The sequence below is a fragment of the Pristiophorus japonicus genome, chromosome 22, assembly GCF_044704955.1.
Source record: "Pristiophorus japonicus isolate sPriJap1 chromosome 22, sPriJap1.hap1, whole genome shotgun sequence".
Classification (NCBI taxonomy): domain Eukaryota; kingdom Metazoa; phylum Chordata; class Chondrichthyes; family Pristiophoridae; genus Pristiophorus; species Pristiophorus japonicus.
The window spans coordinates 6,209,883-6,231,724 of record NC_091998.1 but is presented as its reverse complement, the minus strand read 5'-3'; the positions used below and the strand labels follow the sequence as shown (position 1 = coordinate 6,231,724).

At 48.8% G+C, this 21,842-nt stretch overlaps 1 protein-coding gene and 1 pseudogene across 2 annotated transcripts in view; one reads left to right on the top strand and one right to left on the bottom strand.

Moving 5' to 3' along the window:
* unc5b (unc-5 netrin receptor B) overlaps window positions 1–21,842 on the bottom strand; it is a 277,925-nt gene that overhangs the window by 227,764 nt on the left and 28,319 nt on the right. The window lies entirely within an intron of this gene.
* LOC139235202 (U2 spliceosomal RNA) lies at window positions 4,192–4,423 on the top strand (annotated as a pseudogene).

The window sequence follows — 21,842 nt, the reverse complement described above, 5'->3', positions numbered from 1 at the left end:
TAGTGGTGTACAAACACGTTAACAGAGGAATTTCATCGCAACATGCTAACAGATTGTACATGTGCAGCGCAGCAGGACTTCACCTCAATTACACCCTCCCGCCACAGGGAGTGCTGCAGTGCCTCCATTACCTCTCCTCATTCCTCAACCACTTTTAAAAAAAATTCTGTTTTATTTATTAAAGACGGGGATGAACAAAAATGTACTTTGCACTTGCCAAGGAGTCAGCCTTGACTCAGTGGGTAGCACTCTTGCCTCTTAGTCAGAAGGTTGTGGGTTAAAATCCCACCCGGGGTAGTACGGAAGGAGGGCTGCACTTTTGGAGGTGCCGTCTTTTAGCTGTAACGTTAAACCGAGGCCCCGTGGCTCTCTCAATCAAAAAGAAAGACTTTCATTTATCTAGCGCCTTTCACGACCACCAGACGTCTCAAAGCGCTTTGCAGCCAATGAAGTACTTTTGGAGGGTAGTCACTGTTGTAATGTGGGAAACGTAGCAGTCAATTTGTGCACAGCAAGCTCCCACACACAGCAATGTTATAACAACCAGATAATCTGTTTTTGTTATGTTGGTTGAGGGATAAATATTGGCCCCAGGACACCGGGGATAACTCCTCTGCTCTTCTTCGAAATAATGCCATGGGATCTTTTACATCCACCTAAGAAAGCAGGCAGGGCCTTGGTTTAATGTCTCATCTGAACGATGGCACCTCCGACAGTGCGGCACTCCCTCAGGAGCGTCTAGATTTCTGTGCTTAAGTCCCTGGAGTGGGACTTGAACCCACAGCCTTCTGACTCAGAGGCAAGGGTGCTGCCCACTGAGCCACAGTTGGCACTCTGCAAAACAGCAATAAAACAGTTTAGCTGGCTAGTATCCCATTTCTGTTTGTGGGAGCTTGCTGTGCGTAAATTGACTGTCGCTTTTTCCCTATCCAACAGTGACTACATCTTGAAAGTACTGAGATGGCCTTTGTGACATCGTGAGACCGTGAAAGGCACTATATAAATGCAATTTCTTCTTTACTCCCTTAATCATTTTAAAAGACCTCAATTAAATCCACTCAAAAACAAAAGAGCTTGCATTTGTATAGCACCTTTCGCCCCTCCCTCGGGATGTCCCACGGCACTTCACGGCCAACGAAGAACTTTCGGCGTGTAGTCTCTGTCGTGACGCCGTTTCCCAACTCGGTGGTCTCTCCGACTGACCCGACTCGTTGTCGGGGCAACAGGTGTGTTGGGCGGGATTGACGCCAAGAGTCTCCTGCCCCTGAGCAGCACCACCCAAGCCAGTGAGCGGGCCTTCCACTGGCTTTGGGTCCCCGCCCCAGGCCAGTCACTGCGGCTCATTAACCGGGAGTCCATCTGGGCTCATTAAACATGGTAAACAGTTGGCTGTATGAATCAGAGCCTGGAAGGGCTCCAAGCTAGCTTGTGCTCACCAGAATGCTTCTCCAGGCTTCTCTGCAACCTTATTTAGGCTGAGGATGTGTTTCTACAAGTTGGCCCTGTGCCGATACAATGGGTCAGGATGGAAAATGTGAGATGCTATTTCAGTTATGCAACAGTTCTGTTGCCGGATATGTCTCCTCTTTTGATAGTTCCCTGCCCAGAATTAACGCCAGATTCTTTCCACGGAGGCAGTTATTCAATATCACGAGTATTGTTCACCAAATTCACCTCTCACTCACAAGCCAATTCATTCTACAGGCTGTGGAACCCATCATTAGGAAACTCTTAATGATGCGCTCTACCACCACACTGTGTCAGCCACACAAAAAGCACAATACCGCGGATGCTGGAATCTGAAATAGAAACAGAAAGTGCTGGAAATATTCAGCGGGTCAGGCAGCATCTGTGGAGAGAGAAACAGAGTGGACAAGGGAGAACCAGTTGATGTGGTGTATTTGGACTTTCAGAAGGCTTTCGACAAGGTCCCACACAAAAGATTAATGTGCAAAGTTAAAGCACATTGGGGGTAGTGTGCTGACGTGGATTGAGAACTGGTTGGCAGACAGGAAGCAAAGAGTAGGAGTAAATGGGTACTTTTCAGAATGGCAGGCAGTGACTAGTGGGGTACCGCAAGGTTCTGTGCTGGGGCCCCAGTTGTTTACACTGTACATTAATGATTTAGGCAAGGGGATTAAATGTAGTATCTCCAAATTTGCGGATGACACTAAGTTGGGTGGCAGTGTGAGCTGCGAGGAGGATGCTATGAGGCTGCAGAGTGACTTGGATAGGTTAGGTGAGTGGGCAAATGCATGGCAGATGAAGTATAATGTGGATAAATGTGAGGTTATCCACTTTGGTGGTAAAAACAGAGAGACAGACTATTATCTGAATGGTGACAGATTAGGAAAAGGGAAGGTGCAACGAGACCTGGGTGTCATGGTACATCAGTCATTGAAGGTTAGCATGCAGGTACAGCAGGCGGTTAAGAAAGCAAATGGCATGTTGGCTTTCATAGCGAGGGGATTTGAGTACAGGGGCAGGGAGGTGTTACTACAGTTGTACAGGGCCTTGGTGAGGCCACACCTGGAGTATTGTGTACAGTTTTGGTCTCCTAACTTAAGGAAGGACATTCTGGCTATTGAGGGAGTGCAGCGAAGGTTCACCAGACTGATTCCCGGGATGGCGGGACTGACCTATCAAGAAAGACTGGATCAACTGGGCTTGTATTCACTGGAGTTCAGAAGAATGGGAGGGGATCTCATAGAAACGTTTAAAATTCTGATGGGGTTAGACAGGTTAGATGCAGGAAGAACGTTCCTAATGTTGGGGAAGTCCAGAACCAGGGGTCACAGTCTAAGGATAAGGGGTAAGCCATTTATGACTGAGATGAGGAGAAACTTCTTCACCCAGAGAGTGGTGAACCTGTGGAATTCTCTACCACGGAAAGTTATTGAGGCCAATTCACTAAATATATTCAAAAAGGAGTTAGATGAAGTCCTTACTACTAGGGGGATCAAGGGGTATGGCGAGAAAGCAGGAATGGGGTACTGAAGTTGCATGTTCAGCCATGAACTCATTGAATGGTGGTGCAGGCTCGAAGGGCCGAATGGCCTACTCCTGCACCTATTGTCTATGTTTCTATGTTTCTAATGTTTTGGATCGGTGATACTTCATCAGAACTAGATGTATCTTTTCTTTCTTAACTTGTGCCATTACCATCTCATTTATTCCCCATTTTGTCTCTCTAATCTCTCCTGCCTTCCACCCTATCACAGACCTTCCCTTTTGTTCTTTCCTCCCCTCCCCCTTTCCCCGCCCCTTGCACTTCCTGTTCCAGTTCTGACGAAAGGTCATCGACCCGAAACGCTAACTCTGTTTCTCTCTCCACAGATGCTGACCTCAGTTAAGGCGCTGAGATGCATTATTCAGCCCGAGAGCATCCACCTCCCTGGAAGCCAGAGCTGATGTCAGAGGTGCTTGCTGCCACTGCTGCTGAAACAAGACACACCTGTGATCCCGTCCCCAGGCCCCACCACTCAGTCTTCCCTCGCAGGCGGACATAAAAGATCCCGTGGCACTAGTTTGAGGAAGAGCAGGTGAGTTATCCACGGTGTCCTGGGCCAATAGTCAACCAACATCAGTAAAAACAGATTATCTGGTCATTATCACGTTGCAGTTTGTGGGAGCTTGCTGTGCGCAAATTGGCTGCCACGTTTCCCACATTACAACAATGACTACACTTCCAAAAAAAAGTACTCAATGGACTGTAAAGCACTTTGGGATATCCTGAGGTTGTGAAAGGTGCTATAGAAATGCAAAACTTAAAAAGATCGGCAGTGTCAGGCAAATTATTGCACCATTTTCTCATTAAATTGTGATGTACCTCCGAAATTAAGAATGTGTTGAATAATATCCGGAGTACATTGACAATGGCACTATTGTTGTATTCAAGATTAATGTACTAATTTTTGATTTGTCATTTACCACAGCAGAGGGAATTGTTTCTCCTCACACTTACGTGGGTGCAGGACTGAGTCATTATTTCCATGGTCTCTGATGTCACAACAACAAAGTGACTTTGATGAAAGGATTATTTTGATTGCAAGCCAAAAAATAAAACTCCTGAAACATTGTGATACCACCTCTCCTTCTCTCCCCGCCCCCATCCCAATGTGAGGAGGCAGTCCTTGCTCTTCATCGTGTAACTGCTGTACAACCCCCGCCACCTCTACCGCCTGGAAGGACAAGGGTTCTCGGCCTTTTGGCTAAGATCATGCGTAACTGACCTGACCAGCCACCATGACCTCCGGGTGGTTCTCCCTGGTCAGGAAGGTATATGCTTGCTTTTTTGGAAACAGGAGGTGGGTGGGGTGGCTTGACCCATCCACCTCCACGGAGGTGTGTGGGGTGGCTTGACCCATCCACCTCCATGGCACGAACCTGGTATTGCAGTACTTCCAGGAACGGTGCAGTGGCTCTAGGCCTTTTGGCTAAGAGCATTGGCGCAGAGTGATCCTTGGCATGTGCAAGGTGACCTCTGGCGTTTGTGATTTGACAAAGAATTGGAACGATTGGCTACGAATTTCAAAAAAAAAAAAGCAGGAGCATGGGAACACCACCACCTCCACCTTCCCCTCCCAGTCACACACCATCCCGACTTGGAAATATATCGGCCGCTCCCGTCATTGCCGGTGGGTCACAATCCTGGAACTCCCTCCCGAACAGCACTGTGGGAGCACCTTCACCACACGGACTGCAGCGGTTCAAGAAGGCGGCTCACCACCACCTTCTCGAGGGGCAATTAGGGACGGGCAATAAATGCCGGTCCTGCCAGCAACGCCCACATCCCGTGAATGAAAGAAAACATGAGAGTGGCTTGGGGTGACTTTACCACTCTCACTGTCGTCTGACAGCACATCCCTTTTGAGGCCTAGGGAAGCAGGATCATGGTTCGCTAACCAGCTCTATGTTGGCTGGGGGCGGGGGGGAAATGGACACAAATCCGTATTCCCGCTCACCCATCACCCCTGTGCTCGCTGACCTACATTGGCTCCCAGTTAAGCAACGCCTCGATTTTCAAATTCTCACCCTTGTTTTCAAATCCCTCAATGGTCTCGCCCCTCCCTATCTCTGTAATCTCCTCCAGCCCCACAACTCTTCGAGATGTCTGTGCTCCTCTAATTCTGCCTTCCTGAGCATCACTGATTATAATCGCTCAACCATTGGTGGCCGTGCCTTCTGTTGCCTGGGCCCCAAGCTCTGGAACTCCCTCCCTAAACCTCTCCGCCTCTCTTTCCTCCTTTAAGACGCTCCTCAAAATCTACCTCTTTGACCAAGCTTTTAGTCACCTGCCCTAATTTCTCCTTCTGTGGCTCAGTGTCAAATTCTGTTTGATAACGCTCCTGTAACGCGCCTTGTGACACTTTACTACATTAAAGGCGCTATATATTCTCCCAATCTGTACTACAGAATCTCTTTTAGATGAATATGTGTGTGTGTGTATGCAGACCAGAATTGAGGTGCGCTTGGGGTTCACGGTCTTACAGGCTCACAGGACGGGTAGAAATCGACTTGGGCCAACACCTCGCCTGTTCCGTGAAATTCAGGGGAATAGTTAGCCATTTTAGGCAGTTTTGCTGAGGAATCACAGGCATGCTGGGATAATTAAACTGAAATTATTTTATGTTTCAACAACACATTAGTAACAAGAACTGTGTGGGAGGGGAAGACATTTAGTGCACCAGCGAGAAATGAATGGGATCCAATTTAGGTGCCAGATAATTGAGTATAAACCGACAAGTAATCTCTCCATAAACACATCGTGGGACCAGGAATAAAATTAAACCTTCTCCAAAACGTTCCTATTTTTATTAGTTGCAGTGGAGTCAAGTACGAGAGCAGTTTCAAAACTTCTCTGGGCAGGGCCTCACACAGACACACTCCAAGAGACCCGCTTACAATTGCGACACACTCCTGGGGGGGTCTCCTGCAAATACTGACACATTCCCGGGACCCCGTGCAAACACTGACACACTCCCAGGAACCTGTGCAAATACTGACACACTCCCGGGGACCCCCTGCAAATACTGACACACTCCCGGGGACCCCCTGCAAATACTGACACACTCCCGGGAACCTGTGCAAATACTGACACACTCCCGGGGACCCCCTGCAAATATTGACACACTCCCGGGGACCCCCTGCAAACACTGACACACTCCCGGGAACCTGTGCAAATACTGACACACTCCCGGGGACCCCCTGCAAATACTGACACACTCCCTGGGACCCTGTGGCAATACTGACACATTCCCGGAAACGTACAAATACTGACACACTACCGAGGGCCAATATTCCCGTTCAGCTACGTGATTGTCTGAAGCTCACGCGCAGGCTGCTTGCGAGTTTTTCAATGGAAAAGACACATGTGCGGGGAGGTTTGAATGGGCCGTGATGCCCCTTAAAGGGACCGCGCACCCAACCAAACATGAGCGGGAATATTGCTGGGGTTCGCAGTGTCCTAAATTCTGAAGAACTATGTCAGCGACACAAAGGGAAACGTTGCCGGAAAAGGTCGTCTTGTTTTTTTTTTGCTAGCTCGCAGAAACAGAAAAAAAAACACTCTGCGGGGTGAGCAAATTCCGAAACCGGCAGATGGACTGAAATCCCAAAAAACCTCCCCGGGAGCCTTTTGAGGAACCTTGTATGGTGTGGGGACCCCAGGTGAGAAGCCTGTGACGTACCGAGATGGTTCGTGGAGTGACTGGATGGGCCAAGTTCCAGCAGGAAGCGAGATATGCGACTGGGAATGGAGGAAGGCCACAGTGACCGACACTGAGAGTGCCATGTCAGAGCGGCCTGTGTCCATTCACTGGGAACCCACCCACTTCTTCTTAGGTGGTCCCATGTATCGAGGATGACTTGCTTCCACACAAAAAAGGGATGAGTTCACTGGTGCTTCGAGAGGACCTGATATTCCAGATCCCGAACTACATGTTGAAGGGTGGAAGTTGCCTGTGCGTGGATTTTTTTAACATGGGGTGACCGTTGCACACCAGCCACCACACGGGCTTGACAGAGCGAGGTCTTGGTCCAGTGGCAAGGGTTAACCAGGACAACTTGGAGATAGGCTGAAATCCCAGAGAGCGCGGGGCCCACGAGCGACGTGCGAGCGAAGGCCCAGAGGCAGCACGGACCAGCCCACATTGCGATACATGTGCGCACTAGGTCCGTGCAGCAGAGTTTGGTCTCCCGCTCACACAGTGCAGATAAATAGCAGACTCGATCGTCACTGCGGCGTTAATCAGCCCAGTGCCCGAGTCCCAGGCTTTGCGTATTTCCCCCCCCCCCCCACTCCCGCCCCACTGCCTTCGCCCACACTCCATTCCTGAATCTGCCCAGTACGTTCTGTGATACAGACTGCCTTGGACACTCCAGCCAACCAGCTCCTTGCCTCGGGCTCCAGAGAAAGACCATCTCATTAAAGACCTTGAAATGAAATGAACTGAGAGCAGCTGCCAGTTCTCATCTGTCATTGCACCAGTTCCTATAAACGTGTTAGTTAACAAGCGTTGAAAGAAAGCAAAAGCGTGCAGTGCAGTGCAGTCCCATCCTCAACCACCAAAATCATTTTCGAGGTGGCTTCAAATCAAGGATTGTTATTTTTTTGAGGTGGTGCTGCATCTAGTTATGTAATTCCCGATGCAAAGTTATTTGGCTGTTCCCAGTCTCGGGCTGCTTTCTGATGCACTTCATCAGAAAAATGAAGACAAATAAATCAAAATGACACAATGAGCACTTTACTTATGTTTATGTTCTTATGTTTCCTGTAACCGCGAGCTTGTTTCTGTCACAGGGTTTAGGGGGTCGCCCAACATCCTCCATGGAGAAAGTCCATTTATATAGCGCTGGTCACGACCTCACGACATCCCAAAGCGCTTTACAGCCAATGAAGTACTTTCGAAGCGTAGTCACTGTTGTAATGTGGGAAACGCAGCAGCCAATTTGCGCACAGCAAGCTCCCACACACAGGATTGTGATCATGACTGGATCATCTGTTCTTAGCCAAAGCTGGTTAAGGGATAAATATTAGCCAGGACACCAGGGATAAATCTGCTGTCTGACTGTAAAGTGCTTTGGGGCTTATTAAGGTTGTGAAAGGCGCTATAGAAATTCAAGTCCATCACCGCCCTTTGGTAAAACTTGGCACAAAGTGACAACATCTTAAGAGGTGCTCAACTCAGAGATGGTTTCCCCGTGTGTCTAGTTAAGGAACAATCTTGTTGCTAAACTCCAAGCCTATTGGGCTGCGGCCACTGGAATTAGGCACTGAAAGAGGCACAGAGGAGATGGTCCTTCTCTCACATCCTTTGTAACAGGCACTGGCCAGAAAAGGACATTGAATGACCTTGCGAGTATAGCTGAGAATTTCCTCTCCGAACGGCTGGATCTCGAGCAGCCAGCGTGGAATGGGCAAATGTTTCGGAATGAACAGTGAGTGTGGGACAGGGGCCATGTCTGTACTACGCTCAGGGATCACCTCCGCTATTTCTCAATGGGCTCCAAAAAAAGACCATCGCTCCGTGTTCCGACTGAACGGGTGGAACAAGAGCAAAGTTGTTCTGGAGGAAAGTGAATGGACTGAACGCAACTCGGTGAATAATCGGGAAGTAATCAGTGCGAGCTTCTTTAGTCGTAGGATTGCATCGGATATACGGCACAGAAACAGGCCATTCGGCCCAGCCAGGCCATGCCGGCACTTATGCTCCACTCGAGCCTCCTCCCGTCTTTCCTCATCTAAATCCATCAGCATCACCCTCTATTCCCTTCTCCCCCCATATGTTTGTCCAGCCTCCCCTTAAATACATCGATACTATTTGCCTCAACCCCTCCCTGTGGCAGCGAGTTCCACATTCTCACCGCTCTCTGGATAAAGAAGTTTCTTCTGAATTCCCGATTGGATTTCTTGACTATCTTATATTGATGGCCTCTAGTTATGCTCTTCCCCACAACTAGGAACACTCTGTGTCTATTCTATCAAAACCTTTCATAATTTTAAAGAGCTCTATTAAGTCACTTTTTATGCTGGATGGAATCTCCAATAAAACTCGGAATGCGTGCACCTCACCTGCCCATTCAACCCCCACCCCACCACCTGCCAGACACAGTCACCCTGTCCATTCGTCCATCCGCCATCCACACAACCACTCCATTTGCCCGTTCCTCCTCTCCATACAGAACCGCGCCTGCCTCTACTCTGTCCCAACACAGCAACCCTACCTATCTATCTGTTCCCTCTCCCCACACACTGCCAGACACACAAACAAACGGGGTACGTTTTAGAAACTAGATCAGACACACCATCAGATTTTCTGTATTTCCCAAGGCTCAGGGTCTTTGATCTTTTTTCATCGCCCAGGAGATCACAGGGCTCAGGTTGGGGTGGAGCGTAGAATGTTTCGGTGCAAGGGGTGTCGCAGTTGTGTGGGACGGACTGGTTGGGCCGGGTGCTCTTTACCTTTCCGCCATTGTTCATTGTTCATAGGTTTATATGTAACCTTCAGGGCTGCTGACCGAGGGCCGTGTGGCTCTTTGTCGGCCGGCACGGACACGATGGGCCGAAATGGCCTCCTTCTGCTCTGTAGATTTCTATGTTTCTATATGATCCTGCAATACCTGGTAATGTATTGGGGGACTAGGGGCACATTTACGAACACAAGCGCACGGAATTAGCGTGAATCTCCGGACATAGCTTGAGCGGACTATGGGTGGAAATCTTGGGAAGAATCGGAGTGAACGAACACTTACATTGTTGCTCCGGGGTTGGCACTGACCTTCTGCTAGAGGGATCGGGAGAATCCCAGGCAGAAATTCTACCTCATGCACTGGTAAACACTGTTGGGGCTCAATTGCGGTGTGTTTGATGTTCAGACTACGAACGCCCAACAGAATCTCCTGGCCTGTCACTTTAACACAGGTATCCCATTTCACCCCGTGTGTTTCTGGTACTGAAGCTGTGCAGAAGAAAGATGTTACTAATCTGAAAGAGTTTTACACACGGGGCCTGAATGACAAAGTGAGGTGGCTGGATTGAATGACCTTTTAATTGGTTCTACCCACTGAGGTAAAACTAATATTAAACTAATACGAGCTAACACTGCGCAGTGTATAATCAGAAGTATTTTTTTTGTTCTTGTAGACAGATTTTTGAGTGATAAGGGAATAAAGGGTTATGGGGAGCGGGCAGAGAAGTGGAGCTGAGTCCATGATCAGTTCAACCATGATCTTATTAAATGGCGGAGCAGGCTCGAGGGGCCGAATGGCCGACTCCTGCTCCTAATTCTCATGTTCTTAAGTGGCTCAGTGGGTAGCACTCTCTCGCCTCTGAGTCAGAAGGTCGTGGGTTCAAGTCCCACTCATAAACTTAAGCACATAATCTATGCTGACACTCCCTGTGCAGTGCTGAGAGTGCTGCACTGTCGGAGGTGCCGTCTTTCAGATGAGACGTTAAATCCAGGTGCTCACTGCTCTCTCAGGCAGACGTAAAAGATCCCATGGCACTATTCCGAAAAGGAGCAGGGGAGTTTTCCCTGGTGTCCTGGTTTTCCCTGGTGTCCTGGCCAATATTTATTCCTCAAGCAACAGCATTAAAATAGGTCATTATCACATTGCTGTGAATGGGACCTTGCTGTGCATTCCTTACATCACTTCAAAAGTAGTTCATAAAGCGCTTTGGGAGGTCATGAGAGGTGCTTTATGAATGCAAGTCTTTCTTTCCAGTGAAGATGGACAAGGGCAACAGGCGCATGGAAACACCATCACCTCCAAGTCACACACCATCCTGACTTGGAAATATATTGGCTGTTCCTTCATCGTCGCTGGGTCACAGTCCTGGAACTCCCTCCCTAACAGCACTGTGGGAGCACCTTCACCACACGGACTGCAGCGGTTCAAAAAGGCGGCTCACCACCACCTTCTCAAGGGGCAATTAGGGATGGGCAATAAATGCCGGCCTTGCCAGCGACGCCCACATCCCAGGAATGAATAAAAGAAAAAGCAATACAGTATTTAAATCCACAACAGAGTGTATCCTTTTGCCTATTTCCCTTTCTGCTCCGAGACCTGAATGGAGGCAGACATGTGTCCGGGAAGAGGCCGCGGGTTAAATAACGACATCGCCACTGATGTGAACTGCCCTCCCTTCCTTCTGTCAGGCTCAGTAACTCATTAAGGACAGCCAGTGTCATCTGTCCCTGTTTGACTGAAGCAGCCATCAACAGCAAGACACGGGCAGAATGGATGTTAAAAGCCTCGCGCTCGCTCTCCCTCAATCGGTTTTACAAGGTTACGAGTTTAACACATTTCCCAGTTTCATCTCTTGCACAACGTATCATTGTGTGAAACAGCAATATTCCTGTTTCCTGCACTGCTAACACCGCCCGTCGATTCAGCCTGTTCCCCAGTGATATGTTATGGTTTCTTAACACCAGCAGCACCGGAGCAACACAAACCCAGTGTATCAGCCGTGGCTCAGTGGGTAGCACCCTCACCTCTGAGTCAAAAGGTTGTGAGCTCAAGTTCCACTCCAGGGATTTGAGCACATAAATCTAGGCTGACATTCCAGTGTAGTGCTGAGGGAGTGCTGCACTGTTGGAGGTGCCGTCTTTCGGATGACACATTTAACCAAGGCCCCGTCCACCCTCTCAGGTGGATGCAAAAGATCCCATGGCACTATTTTGAACAAGAGCAGAGGAGTTACTCCTGGGCCAATATTTATCCCGCAATCAACAAAAACAGATTATCTGGTCATTATCACATTGCTGTGTGTGGGAGCTTGCTGTGTGCAAATTGGCTGCTGCGTTTCCCACATTACAACAGTGATTACACGCCAAAAGTACTTCATTGGCTGTAAAGCGCTTTGAGACGTCCGGTGGTCATGAATCTAGAAATGCAAGTCTTTCTTCCTTTATTGCCCACCAAATACAAATCGCACATTGTCCCTCACGAAATGTCTCTGAGGTGACTGGATATGAAAAGACAGCGCCACTGTCCGTCCATATGCCACATTACTCTTCTGGTACGAGGCACCGTCTTGCCCCATGAACCCATGTGCCCTTCTTGCGATTGGAGTAACACTCTGAGCTAAATCCCACGTTTTAACTCTCGCTGAGACACCATTGTCTCAAAACACGAAGCATGTACAGGGAGTCAGGTGTGAAATCATTACCTCCGATGCTCCCTCCCAGTAACACTGTCCATTTTATTCAATGCCATGAAAGTGGACTGGCCGGGGAGGGAGTCCAGAGTAAGGATGTAGAGACTGAAAATTAGAGCTGTGTTCAGTTGTGGACACCGTACCCAGGAAGGATGTATTGACCTTGGAGGGAGTGCAGTGTAGATTGAACAGAATGATCCGGGGGTTACAAGGACTAAATTCTGAGTACAGGTTGCACGGACTAGGCATGTATCCCCTGGAGTACAACAGATTAAGGGGTGATCTGATTGATGTGCTTTAGAGGATTGATGGATTTGATAGGGTAAAGGGAAACATAGAAGGTAGGTGCAGGAGTAGGCCATTCGGCCCTTCGAGCCTGCACCACCATTCAATATGATCATGGCTGATCATGCAACTTCAGTACCCCATTGCTGCTTTCTCTCCATACCTCTTATCCCTTTAGCCGTAAGGGTCACATCTAACTCCCTTTTGAATATATCTAACGAACTGGCCTCAATATCTTTCTGTGGTAGAGAATTCCACAGGTTCACAATTCTCTGAGTGAAGAAGTTTCTCCTCATCTCGGTCCTATATGGCTTATCCCTTATCCTTCGACTGTGACCCCTGGTTCTGGACTTCCCCAACATCGGGAACATTCTTCCTGCATCTAACATGTCCAATCCCGTCAGAATTTTATATGTTTCTATGAGATCCCCTCTCACTCTTCTAAATTCTAGTGAGTAAAAGCCTAGTCGATCCAGTCTTTGCTTCATATGTCAGTCCTGCCATTCCGGGAATCAGTCTGGTGAACCTTCGCTGCACTCCCTCAAGCAAGAATGTCCTTCCTCAGATTAGGAGACCAAAACTATACACAATATTGCAGGTGTGGCCTCACCAAGGCTCTGTACAACTGCAGCAAGACCTCCCTGCTCCTATACTCAAATCCTCTCGCTATGAAGGCCAACATGCCATTTGCCTTCTTCACCGCCTGCTGTACCTGCATGCCAACTTTCAATGACTGATGTACCATGACACCCTGGTGGGGGGAGTCCAGAACAAGGGGGCATAACCTTAAAATCAGAGCTAGGCCGTTCAGGGGTGATGTCAGTAAGCACTTCTTGACACAAAGGGCAGTGGGAATCTGGAACTCTCTCACCCAGAAAGCTGTTGAGGCCGGAGGTCAATTGAAAATTTCAGAACTCACTGATTGATAGATTAATAGCTCCAGCCATCGGTCATCAATATGTCCATCCTCACGGAGCCTCACCTTCCCAAGGCACATTGGAAAGCGAACAGACTCGTTGTTGCCCCATTGATGATTCTGACTGTCAGTCACACAGCTTTTGACTGGGTTAACAAACCAAGGTGTTCAAAGAGTATGAAAAAACGCACAATCGTTTTTACTGCACTTCTGATTTTGCCCCTGGTTGTTGCTCATTGCAGATTAACCCAGAGTAGAGAGAGAGAAACTGTTCCCATTGGTGGAAGGGTCGAGAACCAGAGGACACATATTTAAGGCGACTGGCAGAAGAACCAAAGGCGATATGAGGAAAAATGTTTTTACGCAGCGAGTGGTTAGGATCTGGAACGCGCTGCCTGAAAGGGTGGTGGAGGCAGACTCAATCGCGGCTTTCAAACGGGAATTGGATAAGTCCCTGAAGGGAAAAAAATTTGCAGGGCTACGGGGAAAGGGCGGGGGAGTGGGACTGGCTGAGGTGCTCCTGCAGAGAGCCAGCACGGGCTCGACGGGCCGAATGGCCTCCTTCTGTGCTGTAACCATTCTCTGATTTTATGAAGACTTCTGGGAAATCCTGGAGTGTTGGCAACTCAAGGGTGAGGATAGAATCCGAGGTACAGACAAACCATAAGGACTTCCAAGAACGTCATTAGCTTTTTGCTCACAAGCAATGGACAACATATGACCTTTACTGTTGGGTCACACAGCAGTCAATATTTATAAGAACATAAGAGTTAGGAGCAGGAGCCGGCCATTCGGCCCCTCGAGCCTGCTCCGCGTTCAATACAATCATGGCTGATCTTCTCCTCAACTCCACTTTCCCGCCTGATCTTCATTCATATCCCTTGATTCCCTTATTTCTTTAAATGGTCATTATCTCTTTAACAAATTGTAAATGCTTCCCATCTTGTCTTTGGCCATTTCTGTTGCCCTGAACTGAATCAATTTAGTGCAGCTTTGATAATCCTAATTATTTCTTCCATCTGGCGCAAGAGTTATTGGGATGGTGCCAGTCACATTCAGGCATCTGTGTCCACACCACCATCCCAGTGATCACACTGAACCCACAGAGCCTGCAATTAAAGGGTCACGCCAGCAATGAATCAGCCTTCAACGCACTCAAACGTTCCGATTCTAACCTCTCACCCACTTCTTAATCATTCCAATTGGGCAATATTTGATAAGCACAGTTAAAATTTAGTGAATGAGTTCAGGCGAACTGTCTCTTTTTGCTATTTTAACACGTTTACTTCAAACACAGATTCACCACCTCACCAGTCACAACACCGCCATCTGAACAGTCAATATGGGGAGTGAGGCGCCGAGGGATTGAGGCGCCGAGGGAGTGACGTACCGAGGGAGTGACGCACTGAGGGAGTGACGTGCCGAGGGAGTGACGCACCGAGGGAGTGAAGGAATGACGCACCGAGGGAGCAAGGCACCGAGGGAGTGACACACAGAGGGACTGAGTGAGGCACCGAGGGAGTGACACACTGAGGGAGTGAGGGAGTAAGGCACTGAGGGAGAAAGGCACCGAGAGAGCAACGTACCGAGGGAGTGAGGCACTGAGGGAGTGACATAGCGAGGGAGTGAGGCACTGAATGAGTGATGCACCGAGGGAGTGAAGCACCAAGGATGTGACATACGAGGGAGTAGCACACCGAGGGAGTGACGCGCTGAGGGAGTGAGGCACCGACGGAGCAAGGCACCGAGAGAGCAAGGCACCAAGGGAGCAACGTACCGAGTGAGCAATGTATCGAGGGAGCAACGTACCGAGGGATTGAGGCACCGAGGGAGTGGCGCGCCAAGGGAGTGATGCGCGAGGGAGTGGCGCGCCGAGGGAGTGGCGTACCGAGGGAGTGACGCACCGAGGGAGTGACGTGCCAAGGGAGTGACATACCAAGGGAGTGGCGCACCGAGGGAGTGACGCACCAAGGGAGTGACATACCGAGGGAGTGGCGCACCGAGGGAGTGACGCACCGAGGGAGTGACGCACCAAGGGAGTGACATACCGAGGGAGTGACGCACCAAGGGAGTGACATACCGAGGGAGTGACGCACCGAGGGAGTAATGTACTGAGACCAATAGCAGCAATCCTACCATTCCCTTCCTGACATCAACTATCTCAACACGGAGCAAGGATCCATTCCCTGCGAGGCTCAGAACCTCACGAGACATCACAGTTACTCACAGAGGGGCAACACAGTGGCTTCATTTCGCTGCACTGGGGAACTTGCAAATACTGCTGCGAATTATACCATCCTCCAGAAAGCAGCCATCCGTCATAATGGTGGCCCCCCTACCCCTCCCCCATCCCCAGCAAAAGTGGTTTTACACTTGTTTTAACTTCAGGAACAATTGATTTTTGTTCTCAAACAACATAAGTTGGGCATCGTTTCTTATAACTGTCCCAGGGCTACGATATCCTGCCCCACAATGCGGGGGCCTTGTCTTGGCAAACACACAAATCCAGTTATTAAATAAGCAAAAGTCTGGCATTAAATATATATTTCAATCTTCATATATTTGTGCTAAATAACAATAGCGACCAAACGGATACCTTTGCTGTAACTGTCCTTTTCCACCTCAACGACAAAGCTCGCAGTCGCCAGCGTAGGCCGAGAGGCATTACAAGATCAACAATTTGAATTTATATAGTGCCTATAACGTCCCAAGGAGCTTTATCAAACAAAATTTGACACCGAACCACATAAGGAGATATTAGGGCAGGAAGCTTGGTCAAGGAGGTAGGTTTTAAGGAGCATCTTGAAGGAGGAAAGAGAGGTAGAGAGGCGGAGAGGTTTAGGCAGGGAGTTCCAGAGCTTGGGGCCCAGGCAGCTGAAGGCACGGCCACCGATGGTGATGCGATTAAAATTGGGGATGCTCAAGAGGCCAGAATTGGAGGAGCGCCGAGAACTCGGAGCGTCTTAAAGGAAGAGAGAGAGTCGCAGTAAAATGAATGGCTGACTAAACAGAACAGCTTTGCTGGTTCCCTGCAGTCTTGTGCAATCACAAGGTCAAAACAGGGGCAGCTTTTTGGGAGGTTAAAATCACCCTGTCCAATCTTAAACGTTAATGTGTTTACATGGAATTCTGTTGACTGCTGTTTTAATGAAAGCGTGACCTGTCGGGTCAAGATATTCTTTGAAACAGTGGACAAAAGAATTTCATACAAACACATTAAGAGACCTTACCAAAACCTCACAGCATGATTTCACCCCATTTCTGAAGTGCTTAGATATTCATCTGAGAGATACTTTAAGGCAGAGGAGTGCTTAAACTTTACATTTCTTTGGGTCGCGTGAAATGTTCTGGAGCCTTGCAGGATTCCTATAAAATGTAAATCCCTCTTCCTGTTAATTTGGAGTTATCTCAAGTTGCTGCTGCCAAAGTGTCAGCTGTGGCTCAGTGGGCAGCACTGTTGCCTCCGAGTCAGGAGGTTTGTGGGTTCAAGTCCCACTCCAGGTACTTGAGCACATAAAGCTAGGCTAACACTCCCAGTGCAGTGCTGAGGGAGTGCTGCACTGTTGGAGGTGCTGTCTTTTGGATGAGGCGTTAAACCGAGGCCCCGTCTGCTCTCTCAGGTGGATGTAAAAGATCCCATGGCCACTATTTCGGAAAGAGCAGGGGAGTTATCCCCGGTGTCCTGGGGCCAATATTTATCCTCAACCAACATCACAAAAACAGATTATCAGGTCATTATCACATTGCTGTGTGTGGGAGCTTGCTGTGCACAAATTGGCTGCTGCGTTTCCCACATTACAACAGTGACTACACTCCAAAAATACTTCATTGGTTTTGAGAAGTCCGGTAGTCGTGAAAGGTGCTATAGAAATGTAAGTCTTTCTTTTTTTCTAAAAGATCTTGGGTGTTCTTACTCAGGATCGGTGAGTGAACAGCACTTTCCAAAGCTCCAAGAACACAAAATTCGGGAAGGACAAGCCAGCAAGTGAGAAATACCAGCACAAACAATGATTGAAAGTGGCTTGGCCCTGTGGGACCGATTACTTGCTTCCAGGAACCGTCCCTTCAGACAATCCTGCTTCGAGGAGTGATCTCCCCATTTCATTGTCGGCTGATCCTGATGTTGGATGACCATCGGTTACAAAAAAACAGTGTTTGAAATTCATGTATGCATTAAAAAGCATTCTTGGAGCCCCTGCCCCAGGGACTGGGAGGGGGTGGGGGGATTGAATGGATATTAACCCTTCAATTGCCCTGCTGATCTGTGTGTGTGTTCAGGTTGCAAAGCTGTTTAACATCTCAACCCCCTTTGCAAAAGACAATGCTTTGCTTGCAGAAGGGATGAATGTGCGACTCATTTATATTAACGCTACATAGCGTACGGGAACCTCCCTACCAGTCCATTACCATCTGTCTTGCTTTGAGTACCAGAGGAATCTATTGTACATTAGCGAAAACTGCTGTCGTGATGATGTTGACAAACCAATCTGCTGCCTTCGGGGAGCACTTATGTTAATGACAATCAAACGAACGCACCTACTAAACTATTGAACACTTTGAATACTCATTCTGCTGCACTTACCAAGATTCATTGGTTTTCCTCTTTTACAAAAAAACCCCCACAGAAGGGGGATGGAGGGTGAGAGGAGGGGGGCGGTGTTAACAGATGTGGGTGCAAGGTGCCATTCTTTCAGTGAGGCCTGTGGGAATGCAGAGCAAAGGCAGCATCTGCACCACTCTCACAGAATGGCCCAGCGTGGGCTCGCCACCAACAGTTGTTCAAAGAAAGGGAGCAGGTCCAAATGGTTGCAAGCATTGCTTTCCCATCACAAAGCCCCAGGGCTCACGTTGTTCAATGTGTCTGTAAACTGAGGCAGCCTGTAGAAAGTGTCACCTCCATCAAGAGAGCCCACCGTCCTCTCTTTGTCAACCGCCCCCCTGCTCCCTCTTCCCCATCTCCCAGCAACGTGCTGTCAAAATTCTGCGTCCGCAGTATTTCCTCTGTTGTGTGTCTCAAAATGCTGAATGTCCCGATATAAAACTAGTAGCCGGCCTTTCCCCGGGACCTTGCTGACAGAGTGGGAGATTACAGTCATGCAGGTAAAGGTACAGGTCATGGAAGGATGGGGAAAGAGGTTTGCAAGTGATGCTCTCTGACACAGCGAGATCGGGGAGATCTGACCCGATCGCAAAAACATTGTTTGCAATACAGTCTCATTAAACCTATGCCGTGTGCCATTAGCAAGATGTCATTGGTTGTAAAAGCACTTTGGGGACATCCTGAGGGGGGATATATAAACGCAAGTCCTTCCCTCTCTGGATAGGTAGATAGATGGACATGTGCAGCAATGTTTTATTGCCCAATAATGAGAGTAAATCATTGGCTTTTGTTCACACACTGACATTTTTACTGCCTTGAGGACCGTTTGTAACTATTACAACACTCAGTCAGCACATCGTGCTACTTTGGGGTGACCAACTCTGGCTGGACCTAATCCTGGGGGGATTCATCATGTCACCTCACAGAAAATGAATAAATTCACAATTTTTTCCCGAGCCCCTGTGATTTTTCTCCCCGCTTTGCTTGCAGTAGGGTCCTCCATGAGATGCATCTTTAACTCCTGGATACTCCCGGGCAATCCTACAGAGTTGGCAATCCCCACTGCTGCATGCAGCAACTGAAAATAAATCGGGTGGCATCTGTCACGGGACATAAAGTCAACTCACAACACGTGCTCTACCTATAATACCCACCCTGAAACACTGTTACGCATCTACCATCCCATCCCCCACCTTCAACATTCACTCCCTCCACCACCGGCGCACCGTGGCTGCAGTGTGTACCATCTACAAGATGCACTGCAGCAACTCGCCAAGGCTTCTTCGGCAGCACCTCCCAAACCCGCGACCTCTACCACCTAGAAGGTCAAGGGCAGCAGGCGCATGGGAACACCACCACCTCCACGTTCCCCTCCCAGTCACACACCGTCCTGACTTGGAAATATAACGGCCGTTCCTTCATCGTCGCTGGGTCACAATCCTGGAACTCCCTCCCTAACAGCACTGTGGGAGCACCTTCACCACACGGACTGCAGCGGTTCAAGAAGGTGGCTCACAATTAGGGGTGGGCAATAAATGCCAGCCTTACCAGCGACGCCCACATCCCAGGAATGAAAAAATATCTGCTAGTTGGCTCTGTTATAAAAGTCGTTTAAATATGCTTGGATACTTAAATATTCACAGGGATAGTACAGAATTCAGATAAAGAGGTGCAGGTTTACCTGCTTTAACCACTGCCCATGCGCATTCACCTACATTCAGTGCAGTGCTGAGGGAGTGCTGCACTGTCAGAGGTTCCGACTTTCGGATGAGACATTAAACCGAGACCCCGTCTGCTCTCTCAGGTGGATGTAAAAGATCCCGTGGCACTATTTCGAAGAAGAGCAGGGGAGTTCTCCCCGGTGTCCTGGGGCCAATATTTATCCCTCAATCAACATCACTAAAAACAGATGATCTGGTCATTATCACCTTGCTGTTTGTGGGAGCTTGCTGTGCACAGTGACGACACTCCAAAAGTACTTCATTGGCTGTAAAGCGCTTTGAGACGTCCGGTGGTCGTGAAAGGCGCTATAGAAATGCAAGTCTTTCTCGCTTTACATGGACAGTGGAGACCTCTGTGGGGAGTTCAGGAGGCGAGCGGCCTACAAGAGGCCCGTCAGTGAGCAGCGGAAGTTCGTGAGAGGCGGGAGTATGGGAGGCGAGCAGCCGACAAGAAACCTACTGGTGCAACTGCAGCAGGGAGGGGAAAAAGTATAAAGAAATCGAAAGGTGACGTCACAGCCAAGGGGGTGAGTGATTGGCTGGTGATTGGTAAGTAGCTTTTCTTTTTTCTCTTCTTTATCAGTAACATTTAGCATTGTTGTTGCCAAATTAAGTTTATCTACGAGTTAAGTCATGGCAGGAGAGTTCGGACATGTGTTATGCTCCTCCTATACTATGTGGGAAGTCAAGGACGCTTCCGGTGTCCCTGACGACTACGTGTGTGGGAAGTGTATCCGTCTCCAGCTCCTGACAGACCGCATTGCGTCACTGAAGCTGCGGGTGGATGAACTCTGGAGCATCCGCGATGCTGAGAATGATGTGAATAGCACGTTTAGCAAGTTGGTCTTACCGCAGGTAAAGGGTACACAGCCAGATAGTAAATGGGTGACCAACAGGAAGAGCAGTGCAAGGAAGGTAGTGCGGGCATCCCCCTGCAAAGCAGTTACACCACTTTGGGTACTGTTGGAGGGGATGGCTCATCAGGGGAGGGCAGCAGCAGCCAAGTTCATGGCACCGTGGGTGGCTCTGCTGCACAGGAGGGCAGGAAAAAAAGAGTGGGAGAGCGATAGTGATAGGGGATTCAATTATAAGGGGAATAGATAGGCGTTTCTGCGGCCGCAACCGAGATTCCAGGATGGTATGTTGCCTCCCTGGTGCAAGGGTCAAGGATGTCTCAGAGCGGGTGCAGGACATTCTGAAAAGGGAGGTGAACAGCCAGTTGTTGTGGTGCATATAGGTACCAACGATATTGGTAGAAACGGCATGAGGTCTTATGAGATGAATTTAGAGAGCTAGGAGCTAAATTAAAAAGTAGGACCTCAAAAGTAGTAATCTCAGGATTGCTACCAGTGCCACGTGCTAGTCAGAGTAGGAATCGCAGGATAGCTCAGATGAATACGTGGCTTGAGGAGTGGTGCAGAAGGGAGGGATTCAAATTCCTGGGACATTGGAACCGGTTCTGGGGGAGGTGGTACCAGTATAAACTGGACGGCCTGCACCTGGGCAGGACCGGAACCAATGTCCTAGGGGGAGTGTTTGCTAGTGCTGTTGGGGAGGAGTTAAACTAATATGGCAGGGAGATGGGAACCTATGCAGGGAGACAGAGACAAAGGGAAGTAGAATGGGGGCAGAAGCAAAAGATAGAAAGAAGAAAAGTAAAAATGGAGGGCAGAGAAACCTAAGGCATAAAGCAAAAAAGGCCACATTACAGCAAAATTCTAAAGGGACAAAGTGTGTTAGAAAGATAAGCCTGAAAGCTCTGTGCCTCAATGCAAGGAGTGTTCGGAATAAGGTGGACGAATTAACTGCGCAGATAGCTGTTAACGGGTATGACGTAATTGGCATCACGGAGACATGGCTCCAGGGTGACCAAGGCTGGGAACTCAACATTTAGGAAGGATAGGCAGAGAGGAAAAGGAGGTGGGGTGGCATTGCTGGTTAAAGAGGAAATTAATGCAATAGAGGGACATTAGCTTGGATAATGTGGAATCGGTATGGGTGGAGCTGCGGAATTCCAAAGGGCAGAAAACGCTAGTGGGAGTTGTGTACAGACCACCAAACAGTAGTAGTGAGGTTGGGGACAGCATCAAACAAGAAATAAGGGATGTGTGCAATAAAGGTACAGCAGTTATCATGGGTGACTTTAATCTACATATTGAT